Here is a 27,155-nt window from a genome sequence, read left to right as displayed (position 1 = left end):
GCTAAATCCCATCTTTTAATATGGATAAGAATATTCCCAGCCCCAGATCCTATCAGGATATGCAACTTTGAACCGCTACTATCCAGATATAACCTCAGCAAAGAAATGTTTCCCCGATCTAACAATCTAAGGAAATTGTTAGTTGTGCTTGCTTGTGATTATTTGTGAGATGCTGTAGAAATAGAAAAGTACAAGCTTTAACTACGTTGAATCAATCTTAGTTAAAATGAAAAGAAGCCACAAATGACAATGGTATTATTTTAAAGTACTTTACCAGTCATTACTGTTTTATGTAAAGGGGAGGGAGAAAATGGGGGAATATTTTCACACTAGTGTCCATAAGAACATTAACCAGCTGGTGCAAAAGTATTCTTTTTTTAAATAAACTTTTTGTGTTATAATAGTTTTTTATTTACAGAAAAGTTGGAAAGACAGTGCAGAGAGTTCCCCTATATCCTTCACACACCCAGTTTCCCTGTTATTAATGTGTTACATTACTATGGTACATTTGTCACACTAAGAAGCCATCACTGGTACATTACTTTTAACTGAACTCATTTTATTCCCATTTGATCTTAGCCAAAAGTCTGCGGAGCTCTCCACATTTTATTCAGAGTTCACTAGTTTTTTCCTATGTCTTTTATGTTCCAGGATACAATCCAGGACGTTATATTTAGTTGTCATGTCTCCTTAGCCTTCTCTGCTTTGTGACAGGGTCTCCGTCTTTGCTTATTTTTGATGACTTTCTTTTGACAAAAGCTCCTCAGGTATTTTGTCTCTTGCTGGATGCTTTTCTCATGGTTAAACGGGGGTTGTGCATTTTGGGGAGGGTGACCACAGAGATGAACTTCCATTCTCATGACATCACATTGGTGCATGTTGGGGATACATGACTTATCACTGGGGTGAGGTTGACCTTCATCACCTGGCTAAGGCGGTGTTTGCCAGGATTCTTTACTGCCAAATAGAAAAATAACATCTTATTCATAATGTTAATGTACACATGTGCTGTGTAGCAGATATTTGTCACTCTGTTTGGCTGCCTCATTCTTTGAACCTCTTTCCTATAATAAGAAATTTCTCACCTTGTAAGTTCTTGCTTTGATGGGGCACAAGGCTGAAATGAGCAGCCTTCTTGCAGGAAAAGTGAGGAGCTCTTGCTGTAGCAATCACAGGCATTACATCTCTAGAGAGGCAGATGCCACGTGGAACCCACTCTAGTGAGGAGATGGCAGAGACACCTAGTTCTAGAGGCAGCATGACACCTCGCTTATTTGTCAAAAAGGGGTAGAATACTGGTCTTGGCTTTGTCTGAAAGACCAAGAAACTCATTCTAATGGATTCTTTCTAACCACAGCAAAGAGTTCTTCCACAGTGTATTACTACTTATTTATTTTATTTTTTTTTTCGGTACGCGGGCCTCTCACTGTTGTGGCCTCTCCCGTTGCGGAGCACAGGCTCCGGACGCGCAGGCTCAGCGGCCATGGTTCACGGGCCCAGCCGCTCCACGGCACGTGGGACCCTCCCGGACCGGGGCACGAACCCGCGTCCCCTGCATCGGCAGGCGGACTCTCAACCACTGCGCCACCAGGGAAGCCCACTACTTATTTTTTTAACAATAGGAAAGTCCTGAAGTTGACAAATAATTTATAGTATAATAAAAAGTACGTCAGAGCAAAGTCAAAGCTGGACTCATGATTGTGTTGTTCTTATGCCCTTGATTCCATTATCTTCCTTGAGTGATAGAGGGAAGTTGTATCTGATACACATGGGTGTGTGTTGTGCAAGCATTATCTGGTATGAATCAAAGTGAGAAATATTTGAACATTTCTAGGCTGTTACACCCTCCTTTATGTGTTTAAAATCCAGTTTTTCAAATAGGCATTTATACTTTTGGACCATATCATATTCGATCATTATCATATCATCTTTACCAAATAATGCTTCAACTTCTATGGCCTTCCAGTTTTTATGAAAAGTTACTCTAAGAATTAGACATATAATTTGCACTTTGACATTTTCTATGTTCTACAACCTTTTTAATGATATAAATACCTCGTTTGTACCTATATAATAAACAATTAAGAATAATCAAATTTGGTTTTCCCTAAATATTTGATACAGTTTTTTGCCTCTAATCAAGGGAAATTTTTAAATTATTTTGACATAATTATAGATATACAGGAAGGTGCAAGTAAATGTACAGGACGGTCTCTGCACTTTTCCCCTTAGATTCCCCCAAAGTTAACATATTGTATAACTATAGTATGGTAAGAATACCAAGAAATTGACATTGGTACAACCCACAGAGCTTGTTCAGATTTCTCCAATTATGCATGCTATCATTTGTGTTTATGTGTATGTATATGTGTATTGAAGTAAAATTATTAACATTTTAAAGTTTCTCTTTGCTTTACTGAATTGATTATGCTAAGTGATAAACTCCAAAATCTCAGCAGCTTAATGTGATAAGAATTATTTCTCATTCACACAAATGATGCTGTAGGTCACCTATGTGGTTGTAGGTCACCTATGTGGTCATTTGAAAACTCAGGCTCCTTCTAGCTTGCTGGTCCATCCTCTCTTAAGTCCTACAGTAGGGTCCATTCATCTTGCAGATGGGGAAAGGCCAGGCATGGAAGTGTTGCACATCTCTGTGGCCCAAATTTCACTGGTCAGGACTCAGTCATCTGACTACTCTCAGGGCAAGGGTGGGTGGGAAACATACTGTAGCTGTATGTCCAGCAGGAAAAGGAAAAAGGTGTTGGTTTCCACTACATTTGGTTCCTCGAGGTTAAGGACCAGGTTTTATGTGTTATCATGTCTTATTGAAAGTATTGGTTACTGTTTTCAGTATCATTTTCTCTTAATCTGTTTTCAAATTTTCTTTATAAATTTATATTTATAAATTAATATTTATATACAGATAAATTTCTGTATCTACTTTATCATTTTTTTTTGCAAAGGAATGGGAAATGAATAAACTCAGTAAGCTCTAAAGGAGTTAAATAAGTTTTGCAGCATTTCAATTGCAAAAGTCGATTTTTTTTAACTTTTCAAATTCTTTTCTTCCTCGTTCTCCAATATGCTAAAAATTAATAATGAAAATTTATACTGTGACTACATGATAAAAAATATTTGGATTAAAAATAAAAACTTTGATCAATGATCCATATATTAGACTACGTAAGAGCCAAATAAAACATTAGAAATATAAAAATAATTTTACTTCTTTTCATAGAAGATTTTATCACAGTAGTTTACATGTGGAATATGGATCATAATAAGAAAAAAGTCATTTTCTATTAATTTTTATGAGGGATATTTTATTTACATAGATTATCTGAAAGTTTCTTTCTAGCTTTGCTGTTCACAGTAATATTGAAAATAGAAGTCTTACAGTATTTCATTGTTAGCAGTAGTAGTTCTATAACCTAATTCCACTGAACTCTGCAACTCTATGAGTTCAATGAGTCTATCTTTTATCTTTAGGTACATAAACCCTGATGGAGATAATGTAATTGAGCCTCCTTGCAAATCTGCAAAAGGGATTTTACAAGCCCTAATGATTGCAGCATGCTGCGGTGAACGACTGAGCTTAATCGTAAGAAAGTGGCCACTTTCCCAACTGTAATTCTTCCAGGAAACTCTCATAATAAAGGAGATAAGAACTTAATTTAAAAAATCATTGTTCCAGGGCTTCCCCGGTGGCGCAGTGGTTGAGAGTCCACCTGCCGATGTAGGGGACATGGGTTCGTGCCCCAGTCCGGGAAGATCCCACATGCCGCGGAGCAGCTGGGTCCGTGAGCCATGGCCGCTGAGCCTGGGCGTCCGGAGCCTGTGGTCCGCAACGGGAGAGGCCACAACAGTGAGAGGCCAGCGTACCGCAAAAAAAAAAAAAAAAAAAAAAAAAAAAAAAAAATCATTGTTCCATGGAAAGTCCTTAAATAAACATGAAAGTCAGTTCTGCTCTTTAGCAACTTTTGATTCTCAAATCATTATTTCCCCTGTGTGGTATTATGGTCTTTGTTGTTTGAGTTATTAAGAGATTAAGGCACAAGTCTAAGTATCTAGAAATCAGAGAATAGATGGAAAACGTGGCATGTTTATAGAAGCATTTCCATCTGAAATTTTATATCAGTTGTGGATTTGTCAAATATATTGAAGGAATACTGAAAAGAAACCCTAAGTTTAATTGTGAAAATCTTTCCGCAGTAGTGTATCTATGTAAATAAGAGGAAGACTCGATGATCTATCTCTGGTAAGAGTAACGTCTTGACTATGTATGGTGTAAACCCTGAATCCCTGAAGCACATCAGGCTTTCCTGTTCCTTCCCAGACACTTAACATTCCTTTTCTTTTTCCCTTTCATCCTTTTCTGGCATGACAAATACAGATGTGAATATGGAAATCATCTATGGAGTTTTAAGGGACAAGCAATTCTAGCTGTTTTTCAGAGCAAAAAAATTTCCCACCCAATTTTTCTATACTTTAGTACTTTACAAGTTTTATTAACATTTATTAATATTCTTCAACCTATTTTCCATTTTCATGCCAGAAGCTTGTTCTCAATGATGCTTTAAAGAAAACTTAAGCAGTTTTCTTCCAGATATATGACATCAATTTGCCATGAGTTAATTTTTAACTAGTAGCTGACAATGGGTATTATGCTATGAAACTGTCATCTGGTCATTTGTCTGTCTTGAGCTATGGGATATATAAATCTTGAAGTATGAGAATTTGCATCCTGCTATTTGAGTGAAAGACTAAAGTTGCAGAACGAGAAGATGGTATTTTATCTTTCGTGTGGACATTTTTGATTTTGTGACCTAACTGGGGTGAATTTTACCTTCCTGTTTTGATTCCTCTCCTGGGCCAGATGTCTGCTTCCCATGTTGGCTGATGTGTGTTCAGTGGTTCCAGACTGCTGTTCATTTGAGCCAAGAACAAAATAATTAAGATGAGAAATCTTGTTTAAAAACAGCATATACAATAAAACCAAATACTAAAAATGTTTGGAATGTTTTCAGTATCTAAGACCATGACAACCCTGTTTTGGGCAGGTAATAATTCATTAGTTATGGTTCCCAGTACAATAGGTGAAAATACTATTGGTTTGTTTAGCATTTCTTTGGCTGTTAATACAGTTGGCTGTTTGTATTTTTTCCTTTGTGTACTGACTGTTCTTGTCCTGTTCCTTTTTTATGCTACATGTTGAAACCTTGTTAATTTATGAGTAGAAGAAAAGAGATTTAAATTATTTTTCTTTCATTCACATGGCCATACCCAATTATTTTTCACTGTGGAAACTAGTCTCCTTTAGGACACAGTGTTCTGAACGGAAAACTCAAGAAGGGAAGAACGTATTTTGTGACATTTTGGCCAGGAACAAATCACTACATTTAAAAGAGCATGCATTACAATAGAAAGGGGTGGATATTGGCTGATGTGTTGGTGTCATAGTTGCATTTAGTTCTGTAGGCCTGTCTTCTTTGCCTCACGCATTGCTTCACTTGTCCCCTAGCCTCTGCCCATGTGGGACCACCCAAGCTCCTGAATGCAGCTCTTTCTGTAGGACCTTAAGTAAAGCCCAAATTGCAGGGTAGGAGGCCTTTAGCTTGCTGTTTGAGGCATGAATAATTTCTCTGCCATCTCTTTCATTCCACTCAAGTTACCACGTGGAATGCCATTTTGGGTAGGTTGGAAATGGTTCTGGGCTCGTATCATAAAAAGACCCAGACATTTTTTGTGTACTTTGTGATGGCAGAGAGAAAATAAGGAAAGGATTCAGGGTTTGACCTAGAAATCCCATCCAAATTGGTTGGGGTTTCGGGTTTCCTGAGTTGTCATGTCTGGGGGAACCTTGCAAATGGGTTGGTGATGAGGCATTTTGAGGGCTGTTGCTTTAGGAGATGAATAAAGTTGTCTTGGGTACGTGGCATCCCATCTGCTTTTGCATTCTATCTTGCATTTAAAACATGAACCTAGTATTGTGTGGTTATTGACATTTAGCTATATTATTAATTCTCATAGAAAAGGGTCTAGGAGAAATTTTAGAACCATGTCTTAATCATGAAAAATATGATTATTATATTTTCCTGAGGAATATCCACTTTTTTGACTGAACTGTGTCCACAAGGTTTTCAATATTTGTCTGATTCCTTGTTTGCCAGTGACTGGTAGAGGGCTTTAAAGCTGTATTCATAACAATAAAGGGCTTTAAAGAGGGCTTTAAAACTGTATTCATAACAATAAAAGGTAGCTATTATGTTGCAGTAGAAAGTTGTCAAAGAGGCATTAGAAACTTGCTTGCTTCTTGTGCAGCCTCAGGGCAGTTACTTGTCGCCTCCAAATCAGTGTCTTCCTATATAAAGAGGAGATGCATTATCTGTAATATCTAACTCACAAGGCTATGATCAGAATCAAATAAAAGACTGAATGTTAAAATGCTACGTAAAATATCATATGAATGCAAGTTACTATTATCAACTGATAAATAACATGCTATGAGTTAGAAACTTCTATAAATATCTCCTAATGGAATGACCATTTGGACAAAAGTTACGGGAGACACCAAAAGATCATGTAGTGTGTGTTTGTTTTTAATGTGTGTTTGCATGGGTGAAGTACATATTTTCCCTCTTGGATTATTTTATCTATCATTTACTCTTATAATAAAAAAAATCATTTCAAATTTGTTTCCTGAAAACGTTTTTACTTTTTTGAGATAACAAACCCACTGATTTAAATTCTTTTAAAGCTTGAAATGATCAACGCTATTTTCCTAAAATAAAAAAATGTTGGAAATAAAATATATCTATGCATATATATACCTACCTATCTATATGTATATACGCACATGTACAGAAGCTGAATTACCAAATGTGGCAGGTAATCTAAATGGCTAGAATAAGAAGTACATTCTTCAGTCTTGGTTCATGCACTGTGGCCACAAAACATTCAGTCTTAATGTCAGTATCTTATTCAGCATTCCATTTGAAGGAAATTACTTTATGTTTTGGTCTGGCACAACTGGGCCAGATTCTAAATGACTGAAGGATTAAACTAAAATTAGGAGGAAATATCTAAGTTTCAATTTCTCTTTAAAGGTGTCAGGTGGCTTAATATTAGTGTTACAATTCTGTTTCAGTTTGTTTTACCTATGTTTTCTTTGTAGAAAATGTTTCACAATATACTAATACTGAAACATAGAATATGACATTTCTCCTTCAAGAATCTCAAAGTTGGCTGTTGTACCAACTAATTTACCACATGTAGCCGAGAAACACAGTGTTTCATATTTTACAGATTGAGAAACCAGAGCACAGGCAAGCATTAAAATAAGTGAGTAGGAGGTTAATGTTACTGATTTTACAAACTCAGAGATGAGATCATCAGTGAACTAAAAAAGAAAAGAAAAGGTTAATGTACCCAGCTGATGCTAAAACAGTCAGATGATCAGGTCACTTGGGCCAAGATACCTGATCAGTTCAGTAAATAAAAAAGTTTAACCATTTTGACTGCATTTCCATCAAGAGGGTCCCAAATCTTCATAGACTTAATTTCCTACTGTTTGTAACAGCTCTGAATTCCTAAATGTAAGAATTTGCCTTTGAATAAAGTAGGTAATTGATTATCCTTTTAAAACATCACATATTAACTAAGCTGCTTCTTCCAGTTGAAATACCCTTCCTTTCTCACAACTTCCAGTTGAAAACTAGCTCACTCTTCAAGTGCCACCACCCATGCCCCAGAACCCCCAACACAATATTATCTTGCTGTCTTTGGAATCTACCCCTTCATAGCCCATAACATGTACCTTCATCATAATAATTTAAATATTGCTTTCACAATTACTCTTCCCTCTATACTAAGTTCTTGTTGGCAAAGACTCTATATTCATCATTCCTGTATCCTTCAATAAAATATATGCTCCAGGCTGATACTGCATATATTGTTTGGCAGATATATTTTAACTTGTACTGAAATATGAAGAATTTATATCTCAGATATACCCCCAAAGCTCCAGGTTTATATTCACATGTATACCATTTAATTTATGATGTAAATGGATAAGACAGAGGAAGGGGCAAAATCCCAAAGTACAGTTGCCAGCTAGGTCCAGAGTTATAAAGAACTTTTCTGAATTCCAGAAGCTTCTTCTCACATCTCATTGGTCACCTCAAACTGCAATTGAAGTTGGGAAATTTATATCTCTAACCAGGTACGTTGGTCACCTTGACAATATAGGGGAGACTAAAGCAACTAGCAGACTCTAAAAGAAACACAAAAGTAAAAGAACCTACAGGAGAGCCTATGTGTAAAGTCCAAGATCAATTCAAGCTCAACATGTCCCAAATCCAGCTTCCTCTCCCCGTATACCCACTCCTTTTGCTGTGGATCCATCTCTATGAATAATATAGTCAATAATCCTGTCAATCACCCAAACCAGAAATGCTAGAAACATCCCAGATCCCAATCTCTCGCGCAAACTCTGAGTTCATTCATTTACTGCAGCTTCAGTTTCTCTATCTCTCATATCTGTCCCTACTCACAGTATCCTAGAGAGATTTCTTGATGTTCAGGTAGTAGTCATTTTTATCACCTTCTCCGCTTTTATATCTGCCCTATCTCCCCTTACCCCACTACAACCACCATCACCACCACTCACCCTCTCCCACCCAGTCTTTGCTCGTTCCGGCCCAGTAACTCTCCATTTTCATCTGGATTTCAGAGAATCTGGCGCCACCTTTTATTTTAAAGATAAAGCACATGACCAATCAGCACCTACTATCCTGAATGCAGAGACTGGTTCCCAGATGGCCACATAACCTTAGCCAGTATAAACACTGAAAATCTATAGACTTTCTCTGTGAATTCTGAGACAGTGACGCTCTTTTCTGTGTGATACTAATACAGAAGCGTGTGGAACTGAGACGTGACGGAACCCGTTTGGGTATCATAAATATTTGCCTGTGATGAAGCCTACACCAGGAAGTGTAGAAGGAAGAGGCAGAACAAAATCAGGTCCTGATGTCACTGTTGGGCCACTGGATTCACCTCTACCTGGACCAGCTCAGTCTTTGAATCTTTTAGGAATGGAAGATATTAAATTTTATGTATTGAATAAGCAAGTTTGAACTGGATTTTCTGTTTCTGGCAACCAAAAGCTTCTTATTGATTTAGTCCAGCAATTTCTTGTTTAATTGGAAGAGGAAAGTATGTAGTATATTGAGAAGTCTGTAAACTATGGTTATCTATTTGGTGCCTTTGAAAATGAAGGCCAGATTTTGAAATAATTGTTGCTCTGGAACATTTAAAATAGGAAGGGTGGTATACTCTAGTGTTCTGCTTATCAGGGGATGGCCACATAAGAAGGGTGGCCGTTAGTCCTAGTTGACCTAAGATAGTTCCCAGTTTATGCCTCTTGAAAAAGCATAATTATTAATAGCTCCACACTTCATAATCAAGTGTCCCAGTTTGGACAATAAATTAAGTGATCACCGTACTAATAAGGTATCCAAGGCTCAAATAATCGTTTAGTTTGGGTACCAATTACCAAACACATAACAATAATCATCTCTGATTAAAAAGAGTGAGAAGATCTTTACCTGGAAGAAGTGTATATGAACCTCTAAATAGTGTTTCTGGCCGCCCCAGCTGTCTCAGCATTCAGCAGTCTTCACACCATTGACCCAGTAGATCACCCCAGCAAAATGAAGGAGGAACGCATGACTTGAAAGCATCACCATCCCCCTAGTAAAGTAGTTCAGAGGGTTGAAAGTAAATTATCTTCCTGCCCATCGATGTTACTAGAGTGGTTTTCAAGCGTTTTAAGTCTTTTTGTTTGTTTTTAATGCCTTAGAACCTTAACTTCTTTTTATTTTTTTCCTCTTTTTAAAAATTTTACAGTTATTTACCGTTGCTATTTGCAATAAGTTGGATGGACCTAGAGGGTATTATGCTTAGTGAAATAAGTCAGACAGAGAAAGACAAATAGAATCTTCGTTTCTGATGTAATATTGGGCTGTACCTAGATATTTAGAGTAGAGTAAAATGCCCGTCATCATTATGCTTTTCTTTTCTTGTTTTTTAAATCAATTTTCTTTGCCCATGTGATCTAGTTGATAAAGCCATAGAATAAGAGTTAAGTGAATATAGGTTCACTGTCCCCATTGTTTAGAAGAGTGACAGGAACCTAATGGCAACACACAATGACTGTTTGTTGAATGGATGAATAGTGCCTGTGGGCATAATTTATAACACCTTAATCCAAGGCCATATAGCCTCTCTGACTTTAGTTTCCTCATCTACAAAATGGAATTAAAAATACCTACTCTATCTACCTCACAAATTTGTTAAGAGGATCAAATTAGTTGTGTGAAAAGCTAGCAAAGATATAAAATTATATACAAATGCGAAATTTAATTAAATACCAAAAAATGTAAATGTTACAAAACATTTAAAATTCTATCCAAGAAATAGATACACCTAAATTTGAATTACCTTACAGCGCTGTGCTGCTTCCATTGATCTTATCATAACTATTCTTTATTTCTTCCAATTTTAAAGCACGTTGAAACAGATCAAATCATTCATCAGAAAAATCAGAATATATATATCAGAAACATTCCATGGAACAATAAATTGAAAAACTCATGATCATTACTGTAACTGAAGTTAACATCTTATGAATTCTCAAACTTGGCAATGATTAGCAGAGTTCTATTTTCCTTAGGTGTCATAAACAGAAATCTTGATTTGTCACTAACTCAAGCATTTCATAAGATGTTAGAAAAAGAACTTATGAAGCCTTTTAGAAAAAATACTTCAGCATATAGGAAGCACAAACACATTAACAAACCACAGTCATTCTGCTTATACTTTTGGATTAAAACCAAATACAAGGTTTCTAGTGGTCAGATACTTCACTTCAAATTCCGTTTCCGAGGTCCTAAATTTTATAGAAAATTTCAAACAAAAATAACATAGTATATTTATAGAACCAGAACACATGTTAACATTAAATTAAAAAATTATTAGTAGTAGTCCAGCTTTGCTAAATTTCACCAGCCTCATAGGCAAATGCAAACCTCTCACATGGTGACTTACTTGTGGTTACCTCTTACTCTACGCCTAACCAAGCTCTTAGAGCCATGTTTGAACCTCTTGCTAACCAAACACCCTTGAGGAATTGGTTTAACAACAGGCAAAGAATTTCTGTAGACCACCCAGGTCCCAGTCAAAGCAATATAGGCAGTTGGCCAATACAGGCACTTTCCTCAGGCTGGGAAAAGAAACAGCCCATAGGATTAAGCTGGGCAGGGGGCACGAGCAGCTGGGACTCATGGAATTTGAATGAATCAAAAAGCACGAGCAGGGCTTTCCTGGTGGCGCGGTGGTTGAGAGTCCGCCTGCCGATGAAGGGGACGCGGGTTCGTGCCCCGGTCCGGGAAGATCCCACATGCCGCGGAGCAGCTGGATCCGTGAGCCATGGCCGCTGAGCCTGCGCGTCCGGAGCCTGTGCTCCGCGATGGGAGAGGCCACAACAGTGACAGGCCCGCGTACCACCAAAAAAAAAAAAAAAAAAAAAGCACGAGCAAAGACTCCCTGAGAGAGTGAAGCACCTGGGGAAGGGCTAAGGACAAGATGTCTCTGTTCGTCCACTGTCCCCAGCCCTTGGTCATTTTACATTAGTGAGAATGGGAAAATGAAAGAAGGTGTGAAAAGTAAGAGTGGTTCAGTGACTGTCAGGGCTTGAATAGAAGCAGAAATAAACGGCTCTGGTTGCAGAAAGATTAGTCATGATGGAAATGTAAAGACATTTTTATCAAGTGCTTAAACTGAGTACCTGACTGGAAACCAACGACTAAATTCTTAGTAATTAGAAGATTTATTCGTTTGATCCAATAATCAATGTGCATAATTTTGATAAAAATAATTTCACCTCTGCTTAAAATGGGAACGACTAATCTCATGTGCCATTACAATGGTAGACTGTATTAAAGCCCTGTACAAATCTTCCACCTCCAAGAGTGGCTCTGCTCATTTACTGGATAGGTGTTAACTTAAGAGGGCCAGAGGCTAGACTGAGGTTGGACCCTGCATATTGGGGCTGGAGCCCGGGTTGTGGTTTAAATTTCCAGGGGAGCCATCAACACCTCTTTCTGTGGCCAGAAATGTAATTTAACCATTAAAAACACATTTGACCCATCTACAATATTAAAGCAAATAATTTGCATTTCTCTACCTTACGAGAGAACGATTCTGTTTACGTTCCATTGCATGCAGGAGCATAATTTGCTGGTTTGAAAGAGTATGATGCAGACAATTTTCTAGCAATTTTCTTTGTTTCTTTTTACAACATTGTAAAAAGGTCCAACTCCAGAAATACCACCCAAAGAACCCATGAGTTCTCACAGAGTGGCTGTGTAGCAAGAAGTGAAGAGTAACAAACAACCTACTCATCAGAAACAGGAAGGGAGATGGGCTGTGGTACCCAAATGAAAGTACAGCTGGGCAGGCCTCTGAGGGCCAGTGGGTGATCTGGAGGAAGATGGAGCAGGCAGGCAGTTAGCAGGACCCAGTGGGGTGGGGTTCACTATTTAATATTGGTTTTGTGGACATTATATGTGCAGACTGGTGGAACAGGTGTGCTCTGTGGGAATCTGGTTATTTTATTGGTCAGGAAAATGTGTTCCATGAACAAATAGTTCTTGTATTATTTGAATTTAAAATGTAATTGTTCGGTGCCAAGATAGGAATTCTGTGGATCTTTACTATTTTATGTATCAAGTTTGATTATGTTTTATAGGATCAGAGTATGTAATTTTATTGACATAAGTTAAGAAAAGGAGCTAAACAGGTTTGCCCATTTTGTCCCCCCAAAAGCAAAAGATGTGGAGAACCTAGAGGAATCTGTTATTTCCCTCAATCTCCTAAAAGTAGGGTTTTAAAAGTCCCTTAGACATTGATCAGAACCATGTGGTAAGCGATTGGAGTCTTAGCTCGCTGCCCCAGTTCGCTGTCACATACACAGTGGAGGATGTGAGTGCTGAAGCCTCTTAAGGGGTTCATTGTCAGTTTCTCTAAAGGAAGTTACACATGTGCATCAATGGGAGAACAATTAGGCCTTTAATTCCATAAAGGATCCATTCCACACAGAATCAATAATGTAGGCATTGTTCAAGATCTCTCTTCTATTGAGCAGGATTTTTATTTTCCCATTCTGTGAAGTATATCATTATACAGCATTTGATATTTTAATTAGTTCTTCAGACTATGATTCAGGGAGTTTCTGATGTTTCATTTAGAAATACCAGATATTTACTATAAGCGACTATGGAAGACTGTGGATGACTATTGAAGTGGAAACAGAATTCTTTTTTCAGGGAAAAGAATAAGCATTTTCTCAATAAAATGTAATAATCAAAAGCAGAATTTAAAGCTTTAGTAGAATGGAAATAACTTCATACAAGACAAATCATTTATTTGGATTATACAAAATTCCAAGTAAAATAGGTTAACTATAATCTTTTCATATCCATTTTAGACCTTTTTTGGTGAGTGCAAATGGTCACTAGATGATTTTTGACCAAATAAAAATAGATTTGTTTCACTTTTTTTAGCAAAATATAACTGAAGCAAGGTAAATATATATTATTTTAAGCAACTTTTAATATTGAATTCTGTAGGGTCATAGCTCTTTTTTCCTAAGTGTATACTTTATTATATTCTTTGAACTTCCTCTGACATGCACATATAATTCAGTCACTCCTGCTATGTAAGTCTATGTCACATTTTGCATGAGCAGAGTAATGGAAATGTCTTGTTGCCAGTGTACAAGGACTTTCTAATCATATACTGCCAGGTTACAGGGAGTGCTATATACAGGTCTCAAAATCCACAGGGAAATTGATTTAAGAGTGACTGACATACTGAATACCTGTCAGGTAGCATCACTCTGGCTAGCACATTCAGTTTGACACATGGGATCTGAAGGAGGCAGAGCAGTACAGGTACTAGAACCTGGGCTTGAAGTCAAAGACTTCAGAGAAGATTACTCAGGAATACACACTTAGTTGCTCACCAGCTGTCTTAATTGGATTAGTTGCTTAACCTCTTGGTCTTATTTTCTTAATTTGCAATGGGGATAATAATGTTTCCTGAATGATTGTTGTAAGCCTTAAATAAAATAAGCTGTTTAAGACATATAGGCTAAACAATAAATCTTATTTCCTTACACATTTTCTATACCATTTAGCTACAAACATAGCATAAAACAATGCTCTTTTTTTGGATGTATAGTTGATGTACAATATTATATAACTTACAGGTGTACAGTATAGGGATTCACTATTTTAAAAGTTATATTCCATTTATAGTTATTATAAAATATTAGCTATATTTCTCTTATTGTACAATATATCCTTGTAGCTTATTTTATACCTAATAGTTTTTGCTTCCTTATTCCCTAACCCCTCTATTACCCCTTCCCCCTTCCCTGTCCCCACTGGTAACCTCTAGTTTGTTCTCTATATCTGTGAGTCTGCTTCTTTTCTGTTATATTCACTAGTTTGCTGTATTTTTTAGAGTCCACATATAAGTGATATCATTCAGTATTTGTCTGTCTCTGTCTGGATTTCACTTAGCATAATACCCTCCCAGTCTGTCCATGTTGCTGCAAATGGAAAAATTTCATTCTTTTTTATGGTTGAGTAGTATTTCATTGTATATATATATATCACAGCTTCTTTATCAATTCATCTACTGATGGACGCTTAGGTTGCTTCCATATCTTGACAATTGTAAATAATGCTGCTAGCTATGAACATTGGGGTGCATGTATCTTTTCAAGTTATTTATTTATTAAAAAATAAAATGATGTTCTTTTGTTTCAATCCAGTTGCGAGAAACAGAAGAACATGAAATCATAAAACCATTTGGTGAGGCTACTGGAAGTACCATAAACAATGCTAATATTAGTTTATCATCATCTTTCAGATGAGTGGATTTAGTTCAAATTACAATAGAAATGCATGCAAAGTAATAAATTCTCATTAAAAGGTACAAAAAACACAGATATACCATCTTCTTAGAATTACTATGTGAATTTAATTCAGTTGTTTAAAATGAGGTATTAAAGAAGCCAAGGCTGATTATAAGAACTCAGATGACCTCTCCCCTGATAGCTCTTGAGTCTAAAAATTTAAACCATGGCAGAGAGAGACTCAGAGGAGAACCCTTTAATTATTTGAGACCTCCCTAGTATTTTTTCCTACATTTTATAACCACCTTTGGCACAGGAATTCTGTGGAAATATTGCCTAGGATATAGATTTTGTGTCAAAGCTCTAAAGAAAGAAGTTATATTAGTCAGAATATATAGAAATATTTCTGTATATCAATGTAGATAGTAATCATTATTTGGGGGCTAAGAGAATGTCAGAGGGGCTGAGGGTACCAAGAAAATGGGTGAAGTCCAATATTCCAAATTCTATCACTTTATACATCCAACTGCACCAAATGAGGAGACACAAGCCACCTCAAGGCAGAGCAGTCTTATGCATCGTGTCCATGCTGCTCTTGTCCATGGAACATGCCCCCTAATCTGTTCATCGTTCTCAAAGTCTAGGAAAATAATTTGCATTCACACTATCAAACATGGAAGTCTTCATTCATCCACCCTGAAAAACAATACGAGCACCATATTAAAATTAGAAAACACATTCTGGTCTGCTCCCCATCCCCTTTTCTGTGTTCTCCAGTTCAATAATGTTAGGCGAGAAATAAAGAGCCTTTCAAATAAGTCAGGCACCTGTGCCTTTTATTCCCCTGGTAACTGTGACCTTGCCCCTTTCTTACAGACATCCTTATAAGAGCTTTAAGTGCTGTCTCATTTTATCATCCCAACAACTCTATAAAAGATAGACCTTTTACCATGCCCATTTTACAGAGGAAGAAATTGAAACATAGGGCTAAGTGATTTACCAAAAGCCATACAGCCAGTAAATGGTGGTGCTAGCGTGTGAACCCATGTTCTATTATTTCAGGGCCATGCTTTTAACCACTAAGTAAATGATAATGTATGCAAATTAGTGCTTTTGTATTTAAAAAAAAATAGTACATATACTAGCTCTCCAGCAAATTTATGGCCTTGTTCTTTAGGCCTTACATCTTCAGATGTAAGGATGACTCAGGGCTGATCAACTCTTCTATAGGAAAATTCAATTCAGTTTACTTAATTTTGTGTATAATTTGATCCTTACGTTTGGCAGAATACTGGTCTCCCAAAGATGGCCAACTCCTAATTCCTGGAACTTGTGATTATGTTAGGCTATATGACAAAGGGGAATAAAGTTCACAGATGGAATTAAGGTTGCTAATCAGCTAACATTAAGATAGGGAGATTATTTTGGATTATCCAGGTGAGCTTAAAGTAATCACAAGGGTCCCTACAAGTGAAAGAAGGAGGCAGAAGAGAAGGTCAGATCGATGTGATGTGAGAACACGTCCCCTCTATTGTTGGCTTTGAAGATGGAGGAAGGTGGCCACAAGCCAAGGAATGCAAGTGACGTCTGGAAGCTAGAAAAGGCAAAGAAACAGGATTTCTCCTGGAGCCAACAGAAGGAGCTTTGCCAACACCTTCATTTCAGCGCAGTAAAACATCTCAGACTTCTGACCTCCAGAACTGTAAGAAAATAAATTTGTGTTGTTTTAAGCCGCCAAGTTTCTGGTAATATGTTACACAGCAATTGTGAACTAACACAATCCTGAAAACAAATAGGCAAACAAAAATCCCCGAGGTATGTTCATTTATGGAATTGGTGTAAAACAATTTACGAAGTGGGCAAGGGAATGCTTTCAGAGGCCTGACGCAGACTCCAGTGTTTACAGCATCTTATCTTACTCTTGCCTTCACAGCTCTCCCCGAGCATCAACGCACATTTAACCAAACAGAAAGTACATGTTTGGATTGCTTGTGACTTAATTTAATCTTAATCTAATCTTTCTCCTTATTAATTAACAACAGTACAGAAGATCTCGCTTACCAATCCTCAAGCCAAGATTCATTCCGTTGAGAATAAGAATTCATTGAGCATAGTAATTAAGGGAAATCGGTTGCTCTGACCAATCATATATTCCATAGGAAACTTATCATATGCATCTTGTCTATCATTATTTCAGTAAAAAACTATGAATCAATGCATTGCAGCTGAGCTATTTATACTGAAAACAAAGGTTATAATCACTTTATGGTCTTCAGATTATACACATGACTAAAATCTGAACATTTTATTAAATTGTGAATTATTATAAATATCCCAATGCCTCACGTCAGCCACAGAAACTTAATGACAAACTGTTTCACAGAATAATCGCATTTAAATCACAACATTGTAATTGTATACAGGAAGGGTCAGCAAAAAAACTGCTCTTGGAACAAAATCTGGCATACCACCTGATGTTGAAAAAAAAGTTTTATAGGAACACAGCCACATCTGCTTGTTTACATATTCTCTATAGCTGCTTTCACACAGCAGTAGCAGAGTTGAGTCATGGTGACAGTGATTGTATGTCCCACAAAGCCTAAAATACTTACAATCTGACCCTTTGTAGAAAAGGTTTTCAGACCCTTACAATACAGACAAAACAATCGCACAGATATTGTCTTATTTTTAACCTTAAACATTTAGTTATAATATAGAGTGTGATTGAGGCTAATTCCTCTAACTTCCCATGTTTAAAACTCACTTAAAAATTCACAAATATCGGGCTTCCCTGGTGGCGTGGTGGTTGAGAGTCCGCCTGCCGATGCAGGGGACACGGGTTCGTGCCCCGGTCCGGGAAGATCCCACATGCCACAGAGCGGCTGGGCCCATGGGCCATGGCCGCTGAACCTGCGCGTCCGGAGCCTGTGCTCCGCAACGGGAGAGGCCACAACAGTGAGAGGCCCGCGTACGGCAAAAAAAAAAAAAAAAAATTCACAAATAACAAGAAAATTAGAAATGCAAGATATTGACCAATGGTTTACTAGTTTTCATGAGGAATTACCCTAACCATAGAATTAACATGCTGGATTAAGAAATGTTCTTTGGCTAGTTTATATGTAAGCCTCTGGGAGAGCATGAAATGACCAGTAAGGAAAGAGGCAGAAGTTGGTTCTTTCTACTCCAAGAAAAACTCCATTGTCATCTGCATGTCTCTGGGAAAAACTTTTTTGAACATACATGCCAACTAACGAAAAGATGAGCTGAAGAAGAAACTCAAAAAAGGAAAGGGACTTTTGAAATAGAAGGATGATAGTACCATTAATACAACTGAAAATATATTTTAAAATATGCTTAATGAAATAATAATCCAATGAAGATAACCAGGTTACATAGCTTGAAACTGTAAAGTAGAGAGATGGGAATAGTAATAGAGTGTTGAATAGTATTGATATATGCAGTAGTCAAAATTATATTTGATGTTGATAATTAGAAAAATATGGATAAAAACTCAGTTCTCAAAAACTTAAACATTACTATTACATAATTTAAAATATTACATACATATGATTCTCATGGAAGAAGATTAAAGTAACTAAGTCATAATTAATATAGAAAAATCAGAAGTCAAAGAAAATGGTAAGTGAGTTTTATAATTCAGACTGCCCGAAAATGCACTAGGCATTTGTCTGTTATAACCTTAAGCTCTTAATATTGTTTAAATAAATGCGGACAAAGAATGATTTCATACATAAAAATATATGACAAATAAATTATCAAAGATAAAATTTAAATATTTATAAATCCAAAATATGTTTTTTTGAGAAAAAACTAGCAATGAGATAGAAAAACTAATGAAAGTTGTAATAAAATTAAGAAAAATAGAAAACAGGAGAAACACAACACAAAAGCAGAAAGGAGAATGTGAAGGTATCAGCAGTTACAGAGATTTGTTAAGTGTAAGGAAAGCCAGATAATGGCTTTTGCTCATTAATTTGAAGAGATGCACAAAGTAGACATATTAAAAATAAAAATTACTAAAAATTAGTCAAAATAAAGCAAAATCAGAAAAAAAGAAGTAGAGATAATCTAATAAAGATAGAAATAATCATATAAATAATTGAAAAAGTTTTCAAAGAGTTACATATAAAAATAACTCCAGGTTCATCATAGGACATACGTTCAAATTTAAATATAATAAACTGGGCTTCACTGGTGGCACAGTGGTTGAGAGTCCGCCTGCCGATGCAGGGGACGCGGGTTCGTGCCCCGGTCTGGGAAGATCCCACATGCCGCGGAGCGGCTGGGCCCGTGAGCCACGGCCGCTGAGCCTGCGAGTCCGGAGTCTGTGCTCCGCAACGGGAGAAGCCGCAACAGTGAGAGGCCCGCGTACCGCAAAAAATAAATAAATAAATAAAAAATAATAAAATAAATATAATAAACTGTTCCAAATGATTAAAAACAATGCACAGCCATTGCTTCAATCAATCATTCGTGAATCAGCATTATCATGATACTAAAAGCTGACAATAGCACAAAAAAATTACAGAGCAATTACACTTGTGTGATACATCAATTCTAGATAAATAATAGGTATATTTCTACAGTTCTTAGAAAGAAGTATTCACTCTAATAAAATAGAATTTATTCCAGGAGTTAAAGGATGGTATATTACAAAATTTATTAGTATAGTATATCATTATCAATAGATTAGAGAAGAATAGATACAGGATAATAGCAATAGTTTTTTATGTGTTTTGTGATTAAACGTAATGCCAGTTCATTATTAAAAAAAACAAAACTAGCTAAAGTAGGAATAGAAAGCTCCATACCTAGTATAATAAAAAGTATCTTAAAGTAATAGCCAGATTCATACTTAATTAGAGATAGACAACTGCTTCCCAAATTGCCATTCTTTGGTGCACAAGTCTCACACGCTGTTTTCTTAAACAAAGGAGACTACTTGCTCAATAATTTTGGGAAAGGTAGCCTTTTCTTGGTGCTGTATTTTAAAGTAATTGAAGATTCCAAGAGGTGTCAGTAAATAGATCAGACTGTCTTGTTTAAACCAGCATTTTTCAACCTAAGGGATCAGAGAATCTTTTTTTTAGGATTCCGTTAATTAGATTCCACAGAACATGCTTTGGAAAATACTTCACCAGATACATACTTATTGGTACATGAGTGAGAAATAAAGTTCTCTTGTATTTAACTCTCTCTACGTGAGGCTATTTGGTACTGAAGGTTACTATATTACTGAGAAGAGTTGCTGGTTCTATTGTCTCTACATATATCCCAAACCTATTTAATAGTTTTCATTTCCTGCCACAGCCTTTGTTTTAGTCTCTATCATCCTTTACCTGAATTACGGTGAACACCTCTAACTCATCTTCTTGTTTCCACTCCTGTTTCTCTACAATCAGTTTTCCACAACGCAAGTAGAGAAGTTTTGGGTGTTTTTTAATTGGGAATCAGGTCACATCTGTTACGGGTTGAATTATGTCACCCCAAATTCATGCTGAAGTCTTAACCTTCAGGACCTCAGAACGTGTCTGTATTGGAGGTAGGACTTTTAAAGAAGTATTTAAGGTTAAATAAGGTCGTACGGTTCAGTACAACTGGTATCTTTACAAGAGGAGATTAAGACATGGACAGGCACAGAGGAAAGACCATGAGAAGATGTTCAAAAAAGATAGTCATCTACAAGTCAAGGAGAGAGACCCTCAGAAGAAATCAACCCTGCCAACACTTTGATTTGGACTTCTAGCCTCCAGAACTGTGAGGAATTAAATTTCTGTTGCTTAAGCCATGCAGTTTGTGGTGCTTTGTAATGGCAGCCTTAGCAAACTAACAAAATGTCCATGTCTTGTTTAAAATATTTCAACAACTAAATGCAATCTAAACTTCTTCCTTGGGCATAGAAGCTGCTGCATTATCTGGTCCTCTCTCATTCTGCTTTTGTTCATTCACCTCCAGCAACACTGCCTTTATTTCCTTCATTAAATATAGGAAAATCCTTCCTGCCTCAGGTCATTTGTACTTGCCCTTCCCCCAGCCTAGAAAGCTCTTCCCATTGATCTTATGTGACAGAACTTTCTTATCGTTCAGAATTCAGCTTAAATGTCACCTCCTCAGAGGGGCCTTCCTGGCCACTTTTTCTAATGTTCTCCACACTCACATGACAATACCTTTTAATTTTCTTCCCCTGATTAATTTTCTTCATAGGATTCCTCAGTTCTGAAATACTCTTGTGCATTTATAATTTAAGCTCTACATTAGCAGAGACATCTGTTTATCACTGTCTATCTGGAGACTGTAATGGTTACCGGCCCATTGCAACCACGAAAAAATATTTGTTAAATGTAGTATCAAGGTGCCCTTGAGAGCATTTTTGATCATTGCACATCAGGATATAAATTGGTACCATCTTTGTGAAAAGCAATTTCCCATTATGTCTGAAAAGCTTAATGATGTTCATATCTGTTTAATCTAGTAATATTCTCCTAGGAAAATAATTTAAAAAATCAGAGAAGGGAGTAAAGATGCTATAGAATTATATATAATACTAATACATATTATATATGTACACATATATAATATGTATTAGTATTATATATATAAAATATGGTATACTGTGTTATATACAATAACAAAAATTAGAAACATCTTAATTGTCCAACAATGGGGAGTAATTAAATGAACCATTATATCACACAAATGACAATATTCATTCCATCTTGTTTTGGTAATTATACTTCCCCAAATCTCTCCCCGTAAGAGATTGGGTGCTCTGTACTCTCTTAGTCACAGGATAGACATTTGACCCAAGCTAGGCCAATGGAGTCTTTCCATCAAATTTGAATATTTTCAGATCGATGGAAAGAAGAATGAGATAGTCATAGTTTATTCACTTCATTGCAGGTCCTTAGACAGGAACTTGAGCAGTTTCTGCTCATAAGGTTCCCCTAGATTGCCTGGCTCCTGCCGTGGATGAGACCATGCTGGGTCTACTGTTCTGCCTTCTGCTGTCAAAATATTTAATTACTTCTGTTGGGGCTTACGGCAGGCCAGCCCAAAACATGCAAAAGCAGTATATTGATTATTTTGAATTAAGATTACTTAAGAAACAGCCAATACAAGAGGGACACTTTGACCCTCCTTGCTGTGTCCCTGAAAGCAGGAAACAAATCTCCCAGACCCTTGTTGCCAGAGATAGGGAACTTGGGGCCAAGAAGCCTACGTGAACATACTTTGTTACTTCTTTACTAATTTACTATTCCAAGCCCAAACTCTTGTTTAGAGTCTTTATTAATTAAGGACCCTAAGTTTCTTTGTCCAGTCAATTCCTCACATATTTTTTGTTTTTTCATCTAAAAAGTATAAAAGCTACCTGCTTTGGCCGCTTTTGGGGTCTTATTTCTCTGAGACCTCCATGTGAGCAAATTAAATTTTTTTCGCCTTTTGATCTGTCTTGTGTCAAATTAATTATTACACCAGCCAAAAGAACTCAAGAAAGATAGGGGGAAATTTCCCCCTCCCTGATGCTTCCGTACTTGTTTGTGGACAGCCATTGCCCCGAGAGCCCTTCATTTCCCCCCTAACTCAGCCTTTCCTCCAGGACCCCGTGGACGGCCCCAAAATTGAGCAAATAACGGCGTAATACCTAGCCCACAGTTCCATGGCTGACGTGGATTCTGAAAGATACAGTGCCCCATGCCATTCACGTTTTTAAATGTTTCGAATATTATTTCTTCTTCCTGTGCTGAGTCCCTCTGATCTTGTATGTTCATGCATATTTTTCCTTTAGTTTTATATTTGCTATGTTAATTTAGTATTTGTGGCTGACAACTTTATTTGATGTGCTCTAAGTTTTGTTTTCAACTAAATCATGTTTGAAAAGTTGGAAAATTCTTAATGTTAAGTTAAAAAATAAGCATACAGAACTATATGATGCCTACATTTATTTAAAATATATTTTGAAATATTGCCACTTATAAAATATTGAGATGCATACATACATACAATATATGCCAAATACAACAAAATCTTATAATGGTCATTCTTTAGTATTGGAGTTCATAGGAGATTTATTTTTTTTTCAAAAATGTCTGCATTTGTGTGCGTGTGTGTATGTGTGTATGCTTTGATTCACTTTGTTGTATAGCAGAAGCTAACACAACACTGTAAAACAATTATACTCCAATAAAGATGTATAAAAATAAATAAATAAATAAATAAAATTAGTTAGGATGGACTATATCTCCTTCAAGAGGCTTCCTTGTATCAGGTACTGTTGCAGGTTAATTTACATCCTTATAATTAATGATTACAGTATGTGTTTTAAACCTCTGTCTAGATGAGAATTAATTAAATGATTTCCTTAGGATCACAGGTTATAAACAGTTGAATGGAACAGAAAGCTATGTACTCTCACACCTATTTCTTCCACTGAACCACCTTGCCTAATGAATATGTGAAGTTTCCTGGATTAGAGCTACAAATGATTCTCTGTTACTATTTTAATTGCACACTTTGATCTTCTCCACCTCACGTCTGTTCCATATTTATCAAATTCACAATGTGTAATTCCTGCTGACTGTGCTGATAAGCTGACTGGATGTTAATTTACATAGTCTTACAAGATGATAAATAATATGGTTACCCACTGTTTAGAGGTTATGTCCATTCTCAATTTACACAGTTGTTTAGGAAAAAATAGTCCTTCAGCTGTCACTGGCCTTCTCTGTATTACTGGAATGTACCCGGGGACAGTTTCTACCTAGGGGGGCATGGTAACACAAATGCATTTGATTTTAAAGGCAAAAGCTGGGAGACATGGTGGTATTATCATAGGTAGTTTTTAGCTAGGTTTCTTTTGGATGAACGCTTTGAAAAATACCACATGCCATAAAATTCTGGGAAAAAAATCTCACTTCACAGTGCTGAATTTGGTTTACGAACCAGAAGACAGAAGAGTTATGTTCAACAGACAAGCCTTCTGGTGACCCATAGCTAGCGCTGGGCCTGGTTGCACATTTAACCCAAGGAAGAAATGCCTCTTGGACGCCTCACTCCCCAGCATGGAAGGTACTGAAGGTGTGTAGATTAAATGGTGCACAGGTACATTACTGAAAAGTATATTATGAAATGTTCTGAACTTCTTTTCCAGAGGAAAAAATGCTCAAGTTATTGCAAATACATGTATTTTGAAGTGTATTGCACTTACATTATATATTAGTAGCCTTAGCAAGTTCACAGTTTGATAATAGGTACAAATTACTTAGGGCCACGTGCCTACCTCTGGCCAATTGAATGTATGTAGCATTGCACGTGGCCTCTGAACTTGTCCCTGAGATTCTCTGCTGTTGATCTCTCTCCCCTCATCTCCAGGCCAGACTCAGAGTAGCCAACGGAGTATTTGGAGCAGCCAATATGTGGAAGGGGCCTGGGTCCCTGAATCACCTTGTTGGCCACCTGACAAATAATTAATTGACATGAATGAGAAACAAACTCGATTGTGACAATAAATACACACACATATAAAAATATAAGGATATTTTATACATCCGTACTATACAAAAATGCCCATAATATCTATAATAAAATAAGGAACTCTACAAATGCCATAAGGAAAAGACACATCCTACTGGACCTGAATGAAGAGGAAATCCATCTAGTGTGACTGTAACTCAGGAGAGGCACTCTTTTCTAGGAAGCATTCTCTGACAACTCATTCTTGACCAGAGCCTCGCATTTGACCCTGTGTGAAGCCCACTAGCCTTCCTGGTCTGACCCCCCAGCTACACAGTCAGCTGCGCATGGCAGGGCTGTATCTTATTTATCTCTGAGTACCTAGTACTTGCTTAGTGCCAGAGACACAGCAGTCTCAGCAAATGTCTCTTTAAGGAGTGATATATGAAAATGAGAAACACTTCATGGTTAGAGAGAGCAGTAGAGATGAAATTTGTTGGATAATAGAATTTTGATGAGTGGAGACTGCGATGAAGAGGATGTTTCAGAGCAAACAACCTGAGAAAAGGGCAGAGCAAACAGCATGAGCAAAGGGCATAGAAGCAACACTCTATGATATAAGACAGGCTTGAGGACTGTAGATATAACAGGAAAGGAGTCTTTGGTATTTTATTTCTATATAGAAATTTATACTCCCTCGTGATTATTAGTAGGATGAGTCCAAACTTTCCTCTACTGGTATTTGCTTCCATCTTTAATACATGTACGGCTGTTAGTGTGTGTACGTAAATTTAGATGAAAAGCAGAGAGAACACAGATAACATTCTCGAATATAAAACCATGTAAAATTACAGTTTCCAAATGACAATGACATCTTTGTGTAGAAAACAAAGTTGATGAACATTTTAGTAACACTAACTTCCCACTCTGATAATTGACAAATAAGAAAAATGCAAAACGAAGTATCATAATGGTATTGTAGATACCAAAATAATTTACCAATAAGATTAGCATTTCGTTAAATAGCTTGCTTTTTACTAATAGATCATGTAAAATCACTTATTTGTTCAAAGTATATTTTTATTAAGTGTGTAGTATGAGTCAGGCACCATTCAGACTGCTAGCTATGCACTGGGAATACAATAACCAAGGCCCCGTCTTGTTTGGGAATTATAGTATGGTGGGGTAAATTGGGAGGGAAATAAATTGTGGAAAATGATAGATCGCTATGAGTACTATGAAAAAAAGCAACAGAGTGCAGAGTTATGAAATAACTGTGGGGACTGCTTGGATAGAATCAGTAGAAAGGCCTTTCTATCAAGGCAGCATTTAAGATAAGACATGTGAGGCAAAGAGACAGGCAGGTAGAATGGGGAGGTGTGTTCTAAGCCGAGCGGCTCACAGATGTCATTTATCTCAGCTATTGATCAGAGTATCTGCCCTTTCTTCTTTCCTTCCCCAAATATTTGGTGTGTGGCTGTATTAGAGAAATCAATGTGCTTAGCGCTTAAAGAGATAGAAAGGGGATCAGACACATTTCTTATCTTCAGGAAGCTTAGAGTCATGGAGGGATTGTAAATTTGAAGTTGTGACTGACGGTGGAATGCTGCAGCCAGCTTCTACTACAAATTAGGGTGTTTTTCCCTCCAGAGGGTTGGTGGTTAAATATTTATCAATACCCCACTGGGCGTGAGAAAAACTGACGTAGAGGAGGAACAGGGACTGTTCCCTGTCTTTGTTCTCTACGGTATGCTACTATCAGCTGTTTAAATGGGGTATGACTTTAAAAGAGCCGAGAAAGTATTAGGTTATAGCTCCGTCTCGATTTAATGCAAAGCGCTTTCAGAAGCAATTACGGTTGGAAACTTGAGACTGTAAACTTGATAAGATCACGGACAATATGTCTCTTATTCTCCACTCACCCTCAGCATCCACCGTACCTATGACCATGGCTCACCTGTGTTTGCTATCCCAGACACTCTGCCCGTCACACTCTCCATCTGTCCCATCCGTCTGTCTTTCTTACAAGTATGGTGTAATATCCCCCATCCTGGGAAAACAATTCTTCCTTTACATGCTCATCCTTCCGTAGCTCTGTTTCTTCATCTCTCGTTCTCCTGAGAGTATTTTCTTCTCTGTCCCAGAGTCCTCATTTCGTATTCTCTTTCAAATCAGCTGCAGGCAGCTTCTGTCTCCACCACGTCACTAAACTGTTCCCTGTGAAGGGCGTGAGTACAAAGGGTGGTTTCAATCCTGGCCTTCCTCAGTCTTGCAGGGGAATTGGGCACAGACGGTGACTCATCCTTCTTCAAATACTTGCTGTGTGAGAGGCACGTTCTCCCCATTCTTCCCCAGCTCAACGCCCACTCCTGAGCCTCCGCAGCTGTATGATCATCTGGATCCCAAATCCCAAATTCAGCTGTTCTCCAGGGTTCAGTCATCGAAAATCGTTCTTCGCTGTTTACTTTCGCTGGTCTCGATGGGTTGATGACCCTAGAAAAGCCCTTCCATAGTCTGGCCTCTGCCTCGCTCTCTATCATGCTCTCCTTCTCTTCTGACTCTCCACCCTCAATCACACAGCGCTTCTTATTTTTTTCCTGAAGAAATAAACCCGACTTGTTCCTCAGGACCTTTCACTTGAGATTTGCTCTGCTTGGAGGACTCCAGATCTATTTCTTCCCTGACTTCCTGTCCT

General features: G+C 37.3%; 1 long non-coding RNA gene across 1 annotated transcript; it reads right to left on the bottom strand.

Moving 5' to 3' along the window:
• Nucleotides 1-255: 255 nt before the first annotated feature.
• On the bottom strand, nt 256-26,942 carry LOC137204828 (uncharacterized). Its single transcript, XR_010933860.1, has 4 exons — nt 26,418-26,942; nt 24,288-24,463; nt 4,850-4,927; nt 256-957 (listed from the first exon to the last, which is right to left on the bottom strand). It is a non-coding gene; the product is annotated as an uncharacterized lncRNA (long non-coding RNA).
• Nucleotides 26,943-27,155: the final 213 nt, after the last annotated feature.

The sequence above is a fragment of the Pseudorca crassidens genome, chromosome 13, assembly GCF_039906515.1.
Source record: "Pseudorca crassidens isolate mPseCra1 chromosome 13, mPseCra1.hap1, whole genome shotgun sequence".
NCBI classification, from domain to species: domain Eukaryota; kingdom Metazoa; phylum Chordata; class Mammalia; order Artiodactyla; family Delphinidae; genus Pseudorca; species Pseudorca crassidens.
Note: the sequence above shows the minus strand (reverse complement) of the source record. Positions and strands in the feature narration are given on the sequence as shown.